A 9,175-nucleotide genomic window follows, 5' to 3' on the forward strand; every position below is an offset into this window, starting at 1 on the left:
TGGGCATTGCAGAATGAACCACTTTTTCAGTCTGTGGTATTGTTCCATCAGCACATTGATGAGTGTTAATGTGGGCAGTCACTCATCTTCAGTCTTTGTTCTGTACATGTTTTAAAGTCAACGTTTCACTTTCAAGGGCTATGAATCCAACCATTTATATGTGTGAAATTTACTGTTCTTACTACTTAGTTCCATTTTTTTAGTCTTTACAGAATCTGAACCTGAGTTCCTGACTTACATCTATCTATCTAGCTATCTATCTAGCTATCTATCTAGCTATCTAAATAGATATATAGACGCACACACACTATATTTCACATTAAAGAAGATTCTCACTTCTAAAACAACAGAAATGTGATTTTAAAGCAACTTGGAAGTAAATGAACAATTAGTTTTACAGTTTTGACTCAAATTGCACCAAAATCATAATCAGATAACAAAAAAATTAAAAATGCCAAAGGGCACAATATGTTGATCAGTGTAGTTTTATTCTTCAATAAAAGATCTTTCAAATGATAGGCATTTAATTAACCCGCTAAATCCATGTAAGGACCATTTGGAATATAAGTGTGGTTTTGTGATGAGCAAGGATCTGGGTTTTCTGTTTATTGTGGAAAAATATTTTTTTTCCTCATTTGAAAAGCAGATTTTTCTCTTTAAAGGGGAAAACCACGGAAAACCATGAGTTTATGCTTGCAGGTTGGCAGCATTCCAACCTGCAAGAACCTGCTTAGGATGATTGGAGGCAGGGGGTGCCAGGGTGATGGGAGCAGCCCCAGCAGCTGGATACAGGTACAACTATGGGGGGAAGGGGTTGGAGGACAGAGCTTGGGGACTGTCTGGGGGCTGGTGGGTGCCATGTAAGTCTGTGTGTGTGGCAGGGATGTGTGGAGGGGATGGATGCATGCAGGGACGGGTGCCTGCTGGCACTGACGGAGGGTGTTTTGGGCATTACAGCTGCCATGGGGTGAGGGTGGGGGCTTCTGCCCCTCCAGTTTAAGGGAACCCTTCAGGGGTGGTGAGAAGCTCCGTGGCTAGGCTAGCAGCATAGGAACTGGTGCCCATGCTCTCAGGGGCAGGGTGGCTGGGAGACCCTACCCAGGAGGAAGGCTGCATCCAAGCCACCTGGCACAGCACTGGACCCCCAGCCCAGAATTGGGGGTACCACAAGCATCCCATCTTCTTCCCTCCAGCCCTCACTGGGGCTGGACTTGCTCCACTGCTGCCTGCATGAGTTAAAGCTCCAACAGCTGCTGTGCTCCAGCCCAGGAGGGATGGAGAAGCTGGGGGCCCCTTTGCCAGGGCCAAGAGAGGGAAGGGGCTGAAGGTCAGGAGTGATGGGCACCAGCAGGTCTGGGAGGGCTGTGGCTTGGGAGTGAAGGGCAGCAACTGGTGGAGGACTATGGGTCAGGAGTACAGGTCACTAGGAGGGCAGGGAGCTGTGTGTCATGAATGAGGGGCACCAGCAGCCCTGGGGGAGGGGCTGTGGCTTAGAAGTGAGGGACAATGGCTTGGGGATGGACAGAGTACTGACATATTGGGTCTTCTTAGTGCCACAAATCACATAAGTGAGCAGCCACAGATGGACCTACATCTTTTTAATTGAATGTGGCAGGGGAAGGTCTGATTTTCCATGAAAAAAAAAAACCCAAAATCAAATGCCAAAATATATAGGCATTTAGAATATATTTGATTATAATGATTGAGGGACTGGTAGGCTTCCAAGTTGCTTTAAAATCTTCTGTCCCCCTTCCACACCATTTGCTAGCTGCAGGCTGGAAGCATGGGGTAGGGCAAAAGAGACACATCTGTGTCCCTGCATTAACCCCATCACTAAACACCCCATGATGTACACACAGACTTGACAATGAGCCTAGGAGAACCCCCATGAGCAGGTGCAGCCCCACAGATCCCAACCCTGGCTCCAGCACACCCACTCAAGGACCCCCACCCCCCACAAGCACACATAGCCCCATAGAGTCCAAGCATTAACCACTCCCCACCCCATGCTGCCTGCCTGCAGCTAACAAATGATGCAGCAGGGGGAGGTGGGAATGCTAACCGATACCTGGCAGTCTAGTCGGGCTCCCCAAGGCTGCACCTACTCACAAGGGGCTCTCCTGGGCTCAGTTTAAGCTCTGTGTGTATATTTTCTGGTGCTTCATAGTGGGGTCTGCACAGGGACACAGATGCATCCTTTCTCTCCCTCCCCATCTCATGCTGCCTGCCTGCAACTCACAACTGGTCAGAGGCAGGAGGCATGGCTGTAGAAAGGGTCTGTACTGACTCAGCTTTGTGACAACTTGAGAGGGCAAGGCCTGCTGGGCACTTGGCTGGAGCAGCCATGTGGAGGCTGAGTGTTAGCAGGTCACCCTGCAGGAGGGGTGTGGGGGGCTAGCAGGAAGCTGCAAAGGAGCCTCAGATGCTGGCAGACAGCAACCTAACTTGAAATGATAGGGGAACTGGTACTGAAGGTTGGTGCACCAGTCTAACCTATATCGATTAAGTCTGAGTGCACATTGATCCAGGTCTATCTTAACCCAGGTTTTGTCATTTTTAGAGAGCAGTCTATTTCTGCCAAATTTCTGTTTGGTTGTGGGTTTAGACCAGATTCCGATCATTTAGACCAGTAAAAGTGTAACGTCTATATCTGGCCCTAGCCATAGGGTATGATCCTTTGCCCTTCTAAATCACTAGATCCCTGCCCCATTGCTTATAGGTCTCAATTAAATAAAGTATGTAACATATTATGCACATGTTTAAACAGATATTTAAAAGATGTGTTTATTAGGGTCAGATTTAAGTATGAGATTATACGCTTTGCTGAGTAGGGGCCTTCAATAAAGTCTTTTACTTTCAGTTTGTTGTGCCAGCTGGAAAAAGGTAGAAGGGAAAGGAAAATAGTAATTTGATCCTACAGTAGGAGGATTCCTAATGAGGTGCTCAATCCCTGAAGTATGTAGCACTACAAGAAAAGTTAAATAAACAAGAAAAAATTATTTAACAAGAAAAGTTAAATAAATAAAATTAAAAGGATCATGTTGATAGCTCAGTCTGAGAATAGTGGTTTCTTCCCCTCACAGGGGTATATGGCCACTAGCACTATTTTTGTCTGCCTTAGCCATTCATGCAGCTTAAGTTTTAACTTGGAAGTTCCTAATTGTCTTGGTAACAATTGAATTGCTATCATCACATATCTCTATAACTACTGTACATAGGAATTATTTTAGTTCTATCTGGGCATCTTGGCAGCTGCTTAACAGCCAATAGCAAAAATAAAACAAAACTTTAATCCAGGAAATGAGAGAGGGAGAATTAGGCAGGCAGAAAGATGATAATTGGTCAGGGCAATGATGCAAAAAACCTGATATTTAAACTGGGCCAAGATATGGCTCATCTGAAAATGTAGAGATTTCTGCATATTTACATAGGTATTTTATATCCCAGGAAAACCCTGAATTAGGACTATTACAGCGTCTGACTTTTCAGTGTTTTGCCACCACTCCAGAATCCACAGGCCTGAGTGTGGGGTAACTAGGTTCCTATAGAGTGTATACGAAAAGATATCCCCTAACAATGGAATCCACAAATGTCAGCATAGTGACTGGACTGCCACAGAAAGGATTATGTCTTAAATAAAAATGTAGGTCCTGCCCTTCATTCCCTCGCCAAAAGTTTTGCTGGCAGATACTAAATGCCACTGCCAGGGTGTTTCTGGCAACTCCATATCATAAGGTATATCCTGGGAAGTTGCCAGCTTTCTGGGTAAGCTCACTGGCAAGAATGGAAGCATCTAATATTTAGGTACTCTCAAGGTTAGCCAGCAGCTAAACAGAGTTATGAGGATCTCACGTAAGCAAGATCATTCTTTGAATCTAGCCCACAGTTTGAAAATATGAAAGTAGGCAAGGTTCTTTGGTTAGATGTGATATCTTCTTTTAAACCAACTGAGTAGTTGGAAAAAAAGTTCTTTCCAAACTTTTTTCCAACTACTCAGTTGGTCTAATGAAACTTTGCCTACCTATGTCCTTAGACCAACGTGGCTACAACCAAAAACTCAGCAAAGTATGTAAGTGTTTTGTTTTTTTAGGCTACTTATATTACATTGTAAAACTCCACTAAGAAAATGCTTTTTCATATTGGCCGATACAAGAATTTCCCAAATGAGAGAGGAGATAAAGAAAATTGTAGTTTTAAATTAAGTTACTGAAAGGCTCACATGTTTATGTGTTCTTTTTGGTAAATATGCAGTAAAAATGTAGTATCATGGCCATCAAAGGCTTCATTGCTCTCTAATCTTTTAATAAATGTCCACCATAAATCTTAGCAGCAGATTATGCACATGCCAAATCCATTTATATTGTGGCTGTGTAGATTTAAAGACCAAAGATATTAAGTTAAGATAGTATCACTTAGCTAGTTATAAACAACAACAACATAACATAGAAATGTGAGATTTTCCATGAGCCTTTTGTTGTTTTTCAGGTCTCACAAACTCCAGTTCTGATTAGATCATATTGTAAACAGCACATTATTAAAAAGAACTTGCGTTTTTTCTATACAAACAAGCAGGGCCTCTCTCCACATTTAGATCTGGCTATCTCCCATCTTCCTTCCCTATTTCTGATACTTCATTGTGGTATTCTTACCTAAAAAATAGGAAGATATACCAAAAACTGAATTCCAAACTTTACTTCACAGACGCATCAATTTCCTAAGTGCTATTTCTGGCTTTGGTGGATCACTTATGATTGCAAAACACTTTACAAACATTAAGATCCCACCAAGTTAAATAATTTATTACTGATAGACTTAAACATAGGGTAGAACTGAGACACTTGGGGTGCAAGCCAATGAGTGTGCATGTGCATTTCCCTGGGGACAAATAACAGTGGTGTATAGTTGTGCTGCTGCTAGTTGTCCCTGGGGAATGCCCTTGCATGTATGCCTTTGCACACAGAAAATTGCCCTGGGTGGAGTAGGGGAGGCTGGGGCCAACACCTGAACTCACCCCAGCAGCCTAGCTTGAGATCCTGGGAGCTTCCTGGAATTGCAGTGTTGGTGATCAGGGAGTGTGGAGCCTGGCTGGCAGCCAGCATGTTTCTGGTCAGCCAGGTCTTGTTTCAGGTGGTTCACTCTGCAGCCCTGTGTACTGCCCCACATTTTTCTGGCTCAGGTGTTTTAGATACTGAGATTCCTAGTATCTAATTCTGGCTCCATGGTGCAGCATGGAGAACCTCTTCACATGTACCGCATGTATTTTGCAGTGCCTCAAAAGGTTTGAGGTGCCACAGAGTGCACATTCTCACTTGCCTGGATGCAACCTTAGGGTGTGTCCAGATGAGCATGCATGTGCCTCTTGCTCCATCTCAAAGCCCTTTGAGACAGGGCAAGAAGCACCTGTGGGAACAAAAAAATGGATACCCAGGTGTATAAAACACCCAAAGTTTAAAAAAGCAGGCAACCGGAGGCTGGGTCCTTCACGGAGTTGCTCTGGCTGCTCTGGCTTGCCCTGGTCCTGAACACACAGGATGAACATCAGGGCTCCAGTTCCATAAGAAAGGGGTTGGGTGGGCTAGAGGAGGAGGGAGGGGATTATGGGGGAGACCCTGCTGGCCCCACCTGTTCCCCCAGCCCCTCCAGCCCTTTTTTTCTCTTTTTTTCTTTAAAGTGATGGGGCCGGGGTGCAAGTGGGAGGTGGGGTAAGGCAGGGCAGCCATTAGGGGCCCTGGGGAAGTGGGGGGTGCTGCTGGGTGGAGCAGCCATCGGGGGGCTGCAGCAGCTGGTGGGGGATGGGACCAGGTGGGGAAGCAATCGTGGGGCTGGGGTGAGTCATGTGAGCCTCACAGAGGGTGTGGTAGTCCCTGCGGGGCTTATCTGAACCCTTTTGGGGGGCTGTACTCCTGTATGGGGACTGAATCCCCTGTTGGTGGGGCAGCAAAATATATATTCATATATTCATGAATACATTAAACATGTATTTAGAGTTTACTTTATTATGATAAGAGACATGCTTTAAGACTCTAGATATATCAGTAAAATATTCTCCAACTGATCACTGTCTCTGTCTCATTCTCTCTCTCTCTCTCTTTATAGTGGTCTTTTGTTTTACTTGTAAAGGAACATGGATTTTGGGGTATTTTACAGAGTGACTTTGGGTTTTTGTTTTTTTTAATCAGAGATTTTTCAGTTTCCCAATAGGGAACACCAGAATTCCTGTTTTAGAGGCCAGTGGCACGACCCTGCATACTCAGAGCTGGCACTTTGGACTTTGGACAAATGGGGCCAGGAGGACATGCTTTAACAGTTCAAAGCAGGCCACCATACCCAGAAAATCTTCTGGGTGATAGCTGCCCAGATGGCCAGGAAGAGGGCATATGTGGCAGTAGTGCCATACAGAGGGCGACTCTTCAGCCACAGCCCACTGGCAGCTGGCCCAGAGAGACAGATGACTCTACTGGCTGTGCAGTCCCCATCTAGGTCTGGCAGGTGGGCAGCAGGTCACAGCCAGGCAGCAGCCCCCACTGCCAAACTGCTGCAGTGGGTAAAGGGTGCAGGGAACTCTCAGGGCTTCTTTAGCAGTCCAAGGGGTAGTGTCTCCAGGTACCAATTGGTTGGGTCTCAGAAGGTCCTGAGAGCTAGTAGCCCTGAGCTACTTGCCAGGGCAGCTTTTTATACTTCTGGGGAGAGCACAGGTGTTGGCCTTGGGCTCTAGCTCCCCCTGGCTGGAGATCCGGGAGAAGCCAGGTAGGGTTATTTTCCCCAAGTGGCACAATTTGCTCCTCAACAAAGTGCCTGTCCAAGCATGTGTGCTGAGGCAAAAAGCCCCAGCTCAAATTTGCACCAATTCTATTTGAGCTGCTGCAATCGCACGTGCTTGCATGCGTGGACACGCCCTTAGAGTTTATTTATCTGTTTCTTCTTAAAAGTCAGTGTCATGAGATGTATTTGTTTTAGTGGGACATGTTGGATCCTAAGGGATTCATGTCTGCATTTGAGCCAAGACAAGGACCCAATTTTCATGATTTCAAGTGTTCAGTAATCATTAGACTTTGATTTTCCTTTTCCAGTGGCACTGACAATATAAATAGCCTACTGCACATTCTTCCCTAACGAGTCTTGTATTAGTTGGTTCCCTGTCCCAGTTATGAGCATTTTGCTGACCATCTAATCTTAGCTGTTTGTCTCCATGAAAAGTCTTTTTCCCACAGTAGTGAGAAAAAAGGGTTAGTCTGTTGATGTTCAAATCCTGGATGTTCAGATAGATTGCTATTGCAGGAGTCACCCGACAATTTTAAAATCAATCTCACAAATTCTTTTTTTCTAATATGCAAGCAAGAATTTAGTCCTTGAAATTGTGTTTTCTTATTGTTAGCTCGCCTGTACATTCTCCTGGGGGTGGGGGGGGCAGGGAACTGCAGCAGACACAGAGCGAACTTTCTACTTTAGTCTCTATCTTTAGATGGTAAAATGGGGTTTCCTAGGAACTTGGCATTTGTGTGTGGGAACTGAAATTTCTGGAATAGACCATTTTCTAGCTGTGTACTGCTCTCTTTTCTAGGCTTTTATGTATTTACACATAAAACAAATTTAGGGGGTCTACACAAGGAAATTCAACATCATGATTATAGTAGTATGCAGGGCCAGCCCACAATTTTTGGGCCCCCCTGCAAGATATAATTTTGGGGCCCCCTGACATGAAGATGCTGACGGTGGCATCAGTTGGAGATGGTAGTGGCTGAAGAAGCTGTTGGCAGCAGCAGTGGTGGGGAAGGGCATGGTAAGTGGCCAAGGAAACCAGTGGCGGGGGGTGGGGTGAGCAGCCAAGAAACTGGCTGCAGCATTGGCAGGGGTAGGGTGATGGGGAATGGTGAGTGGCTGGATGTGAAGGCGGTGGTGGCAGCAGTGCAGAGTGGTGGCAACCCCCTCCCCTCCCTTGCTACAGCACTGATTTGGAGTGGTCATGGATGCAGGGGGCCCCTTGGATGCGGGGCCCCCTGCGGCCACATGTTCTGCAGGAGAGGGTAAGCCTACCCTGTGAGAATGGTCATGTTGCTAATAGTGCAATTTCCTGTGTGGCAAGACTTACTCTAGAATTTTGATGTTACTTCAAGGGTCTCCACACAGGAAATTATCCTTGTTTAACCACAACAGTATAAACATACCTGTAAATTACCCAATATAGACAAGAATATGTCTTGACAACTTCACTGATTTACCTTTTTCTGGGAAACTGACCAGTGAGGCCTGGAATTCTTTTACTGCCCTGAGCATTGGGCAGAAAAAGTAAATGTATTAGGCAAAATATCTTGTTTACATAAAATTTTGACTCAAAGCCAGGCAGTTTCACTTGAATTTTTCTTTGAGATTTTAGTTTAATTTGAACATTAAACTCAAAGCAATGATCTGAAGGAGAAATGGAGGTGGACAGAAACATAGTAAAGATTGCCTCGACACAGTCTCAAAGTTTAGTGCACTTCTATAAAATGCATTAACCAGTGTGACTGTTTCGTGAGAGGCTGTAGTGTTCACAGGATAAGTGTTTAAGAATACTGTAGTGGCACTGAATAGTATATTGACTTGGGAAGAAGAAAGGTCTATCATTAACACCCGTATGCCCCTTTTTGCAACAGTCTCATCAGAGCTCAATGCTATATTAAATGATCACAGATGCATCGTATTATTATTTTTTTATAGAATCAGTAATGTACTACAGCTGGGCAACTTTTGCCTCCAGCACAGTGATAAAGAACCTCTCTGGGGTTTGAGTGCCAAAAAATGACACTTATCATTTTTTATCATTGCCCTATTCTAGCCTTAATAGTATGTTTATTGTCCTTTACTCCATATCCAACCTGTTCTGCCTTCTTAACACTCTACTCCTTCCATTGTGGATTTCTGAGACTCATTGAGTGTATCTACATGAGTGCTTTATTTCCAAGTTGATTAATTAACTCCAAAGTAATGTGTCACCATCTATACATGTGCCGGTATTAGGGTGCAGTATATTAATTAATTCCACCCTTAAAGTATACAGTTGAGGACAGTACTATCTTATAGCAGAGTTCTTACCTATGCTAAAATGCATGTGTTTGTGTGTTTTTTTAAAATTATATATAAATCCTCTATCATAGGCTTTCCATCACACCTCTTAAACCACATTAAGAAATCCATG

This window comes from Crocodylus siamensis, chromosome 2 (genome assembly GCF_052110815.1).
Source record: "Crocodylus siamensis isolate JL-2025a chromosome 2, ASM5211081v1, whole genome shotgun sequence".
Taxonomy (NCBI): Eukaryota; Metazoa; Chordata; order Crocodylia; family Crocodylidae; genus Crocodylus; species Crocodylus siamensis.